The sequence below is a fragment of the Coffea eugenioides genome, unplaced genomic scaffold, assembly GCF_003713205.1.
Source record: "Coffea eugenioides isolate CCC68of unplaced genomic scaffold, Ceug_1.0 ScVebR1_72;HRSCAF=359, whole genome shotgun sequence".
Lineage (NCBI taxonomy): Eukaryota > Viridiplantae > Streptophyta > Magnoliopsida > Gentianales > Rubiaceae > Coffea > Coffea eugenioides.
In genome coordinates this window covers 17722-23238 of record NW_020864595.1, presented here as the reverse complement: position 1 = coordinate 23238, position 5517 = coordinate 17722, and positions in this window count along the sequence as shown.

Below are 5517 nucleotides of genomic sequence, written 5' to 3'. Positions count from 1 at the left end.
GTTGTGTCAAGTTTAGAAGTCAAGTCAAATAAGGAAACTTGTATTGTTTCCGATTTAGATTAGGGTTTTGAGTCTTGTAAGGCTATAAATAGCCAATCTTAGGATATTTTCGGAGAAAGACAATCATGAATAAAAATTGAGAATTTTCTCTTGTTCCTTGGGGAACATCCTTTGATACAAAGTGAGTCGAATCTCCTTTGTTCAAGTTTTGGTTTATCAATTCAAGACCATGTTGAATTGGATGCCATTCTACCCTTCTAAACAATCTCGAGTTGTTCTTGATTGGTTTAGAATCTGTCCAATTTTATCCGTCCAAGAAAATTCATTTTACAAGTCTTCACATTCCAATGATGGTTGATGGTGCAATCGGGCTCGAGAATCATTGAAGATCCAACCCCGTGTCATGCTTATTTCTTGTTATCGTTTATTTAATTGAGATTTCAGCAATGTTAGTTGTTAATTAGAGTTAAATTGAGAGTTAAGTAAGTTGTTTGAATTAGGGAATAATAAAGGCTAAGGTCATGTTGACCATAGTTAAGCCTATTTGAGTTAGTTTCCTATTCTAGTTGAATTAGAGTTTTAGAAAAGTAGTTAATTGCTTCCAAATTTATTTAGTAAGTTGTGTCAAGTTTAGAAGTCAAGTCAAATAAGGAAACTTGTATTGTTTCCGATTTAGATTAGGGTTTTGAGTCTTGTAAGGCTATAAATAGCCAATCTTATGATATTTTCGGAGAAAGACAATCATGAATAAAAATTGAGAATTTTCTCTTGTTCCTTGGGGAACGTCCCTTGATACAAAGTGAGTCGAATCTCCTTTGTTCAAGTTTTGGTTTATCAATTCAAGACCATGTTGAATTGTGGCGCCATTCTACCTTTCTAAACAATCTCGAGTTGTCCTTGATTGGTTTAGAATCCGTCCAATTTTATCCATAACCAGATCAAGATAGATCCTTCCGCTGCCTGGTCGATTCGATTTCTTCTCGAGTGGTCCTTGGAGAATCGAGTTCGTATCCGTATAGGTGGGGAAGATCCAATTCCAAGCATAGGGGCTGGGCCAAATTGCATCGGCATACTGGCTGGTATTATGGCAGTGGGGGAAGCTAGTCAGGGCGAGAAAATGAGTGTGGAGATGGGGGAACAAGGGGGTGTGGCTAAGCATGGATGTGCAGGTGATCCTGAAATTGCAGAACAGGGGAAGCATAAGGAGGCTGCTGATTCGACTTCACAAGAGCAGCAATGTCCGCTTCAGTAGTCAGCGGAGGGGCAGACTGATACCTTGCTTGGGATAATTATTTCTGTGGCAGAGGAGCCGAGACAACCAGCTAGCAGCCTGTAGCTGGTTGGCGATGAAAGGGCCACGGGATTGCAAGGTGCGAGGGCAGAGGGGTTGAACAAGGAGGACAGTGATGTGAGTGATGAGGAGAGAGAGATTGAATTGCGTCCTGTGGCTGGTAATTTGTCGCCAAGGCTGGTGGTCACGTGAGAGTCAAATCTGAATAATACACTTATGGAGTTAAACATCGATTTCGTCGGTAGGAATTCAAAGAATGGTAGGAAGGCAAGGGGAAAGGGATTACGTACTCAGTTTCAACCTGACTGGCAGCTTCGGTCCACAACTTCTATCAATAACTCATTCCAGGTATTACGTTATGATTAATACACTTCTATGGAATATTAGAGGGGTGTCTAAAGCGCCCAATTTAAGAAGATTGATAAAAATTATATACTTGCATGGTGTCCAATTTGTAGCAATATTTAAGCCAAAATTAGATGTGTCTCGAGTCGAGTATATTCGCATGAGGCTGTCATTTGATTATGCAATTGTTAACATATCGGAGGATCTTTGGATTTTCTATAGTTGTCCTTTTATTTGCTCGGTAGTTGGTAACTCTAATCAGCATATTTCACTGTCTATCCAACATTCATGGTTGTCGGGGCCCATGATCTTCTCATTTGTTCATGCTATGTGTTCGGTGGAGGGACGGCGGGATTTATGGCAAAATTTATTATCTGATAACCGTCGTTCCCTGTGTAAGGATCCAAAAATTATCTTTATTTTATCTTATTTCTTTGTGCACATTTTTTTTACTTTACTTTATTGCCTTAATTTTCTAGATATTTTTATAAGTGAGTCAAGTATTTAAATCATTTTCTTGGTATAAGTTAGTTCATGTTAAGTTTGAATTGCATTATGGACGTGAGACCCGCTAATGCGGTGCGTGTGATAAATTTTTGAAGATTAGAAGGAGTTTTGTGCAAACGGATATTATTTTATAAGGTGCTAAGGGACAATTAGAGGTTAGCTAGAAAGATTAGCTTTGGAAGACAAAGAGATGAGTATGAACCCTAGAGATGCCAAGTGTCGCGAAACTGTTGGAAGTTGGACTTTGACCAAGACTTTCTTAACTTTACTAAACCAAAAATTGACCAAAAATTCTCTATTTTTCTCCTTGCTTGGCCGAAATATTTGAGAGGAAAAAACCAAGAGAGAACTTCATCTTCCACCCCAATTTCATGCTTGAATCTTGAGTTTCAACCGACAAACTTGCAAACTACTCCATAGAAAGTGATAACTAAGGAAGCTTAAGGGTTTTGGTGGAGTGATTTGGGAGGAGAAAGGTCTTGGCAACCTCTTTGCATAGGGTTCTAAGGTATTTATGGCAAGAAACTTTCTTCTACTCCAAATATTTGCAAACTAGTGGTTTAGGGTTGCAATTTTGGTAGCTTTATGAGAAATTTCATGGTTTGAGGAGATGATATGGAAAAATCCATCTTTTATGGTGAAATTTCTTCCCTCATATAATGCTTGAGCTTGTTCATGTTTTGGTAGCTTTGCCATGTGAAATACCTAGCTTTCATATGTTAGTTTTGCTTGCTTAAGGAAAATTCCAGCTTGTATGTGAAAATTTCAGCTTAGGGTTTCCAAAATTTAGCTTGATTGTGGTTGGTTTTTGAGGTATAAATTGGTATATTTGGAGGGGTTGTGGCCTACATGAAGTGTATTTGATAGCTTATGATTTGTGGTTGCAATTGAGGTAGAATTGAGATAAGATTTGGTGTTGATTTAGGAAGGAAAAGTAAAGAAGACAAGGGGAGGTGCTGCTGAAAATTTTCCGTAGGGAACCTTGAGCAGTCTTGGGAAATCTGTTCTATCTTGGTGTAGAAAAGTCAGAATTGAGTTCTGTTTATTGTGTTTGAAACTAGATTCAGAGTACTTTGTACCGTGAAAATTTCAGAATTTTTCTCATTTCCTATGAATATCTGTGATTTTTCAAAATTGACTGAATTTCCATTCCTGTTCTGTCTTTCTACTGGATAAAGCAGCCGTTTGAGGTTGGGATTTGAGTAACTTGTGGACAGAATCTTATAATGGTGTCTTCTGTAAAATTGTAACCCTTTGAGTCTATTTTCCGACGGTATAAAGTTTATAAATTTTAGGCTTAGGAAGCTTGAGTTATGATATTTAGAACTGTTCTTACTTTCATTTCCAACTTTAAGATTGGAGTTGGTAAACTATTTTGAGTTTGGGTTATGGGTGGAATTGAGGTTTAAATGAAAGAAATTGAAGTTTTGGAACCTTAATTTCTTCATGTATTTTGGTTTTGTATTGCTAGTCTTTTAATATAGTATGTGACCACAGGACTCGAGAGAATTCAAAAGGACAAACCAGGGTTAAAGTGAAGGGTTGCAATTGATTGGTGAGTGTTCTAAGTGCATGAAAATATTTACATGGAATGTCTCCTTGATTGAATGACATGCCTGCTTGGTTAAAGTAATTGCTCTTGAATTAATGACCTTTGGAACTAGGATGTACTTTATCATACTCGATCCTTTGCAGTTCACTTCTCGATATTGATATGAACTTAATTGCTTTGCTTGCACTTGACTTGTTGGTCACTCGGGTAGTTTTCCCACCGACTTTCTTCTGTGCTTGGGACACGTGTTACATGCTCACTGTTGGTACTTGATTTATCATCGCATAGGCAAGTGTGTACTTTATTGCACTTGACCTAGCTTGACTAAACTTTTGATATTGATACGTCCCTCGGTCAACTTGTTCTGAGACCCGTAGCACGACACATCCAAGGATCAAGAAGGATTATCAAACGTGTGACTGATGGAACCTAGAATAAAGAAGGACGGCGCAACTTGATTAAGGTGGTAGAACAGAGACTCTAATTGAGGTGGATACTCAAGCAGATAGGCTGGTTTGAACAATCAAGGACAACGCGCGAGATTGATCAAGGAACCCTTGCCTTGCAAGTGAGTGGAATGCTCTCGGGTTAAGAGACAAACGAAACAGTGTTTTTATTCAAAAATTACGTGACCCTTTGCTCGTACATGAAATGCCTTTTTATAGGCTAGAATACTACGAGCCTAATCCGTTTGGTACACAGATTCGTGGACCACTAATCCTAATTAATCTAGAACATGAGTTCAGGCCACACTTACTCTTTAGTGGGCTGACTTACTAACATAAATGACCAATAAACTAAATACCAAACCTGTGACGCCCCCACTTCTCCCTAAGGCGAACCAAAGGGTATCCGCGGGACTCCTGCCCAACTCTCTCCAGGACTCGGTACAATTTTCATTCAATCTCAATACAATACTAGTCATTATCATGAAGTAAAGTAAGAAAGTGCGGAAACTATCGAACTTAATAATATATAGCAACCAACCAGTCCTTACATCGGGTTCTCAAAAGCTACATCAGTTCCAAAATATACACAACCAAGAAATCTAGTCAAATACATTGAAACCCTAAAACAATAGTACATCCCATGGTTTCTTCGAGTCTTACTCCAAGTCCAATCCTATTAAGGAAAAAAAATGTACGGGGTGAGCAATTGCTCGTGAGGCCAAGAACACACATGCAGGCACATTGTCCAAATAGCAAACCCAATGGATAAGTAAAACAATAACATTCGAGTAATTAACAATTCAGTGAAATGTAAACAGAAACAATTCAAGGATATGGTAGCTCTTAGGAGCTAATTTCCACTTGCTTTGCAAATTTCATTCGTATATCTTCCCGTGATGACTCTCCGTCAACCGGGTCGATATTTCCAATCCGTAGAACTCCACTTACTTCTCATGTCCGTCCACCGTACACCGCACCGGGCCCGAACGACATTTATAAGGCGATATTCCACGAGTATGCCAAACGCGATCTCTCCAATAGATCAAGCTTATCATGTAATTCTCATGGCTCACCGAGGTTCCCGACCAAACCCATGCTGGCTCGAGTTCCAAGGTTGGCCTATGAGTTTGGGCGTCCCCCATGTACATTTGAGAGTCGAGGAGATTCACTCCAACAACGTATGCAGCCATAGCATACCATTTCATTTCATTCAAGCATTCAATCATTTCATTTCATTCAATCAGGTCATTCATAATTCATTCGTTTCATTTCAATCATGAGTCATTCATTTCAAATAAGAACGAGTGAGATAAAGTACACACTCGTCTCCATTTTCAAAATCTCCAATCAATTATAACAATTAAGCATGTATC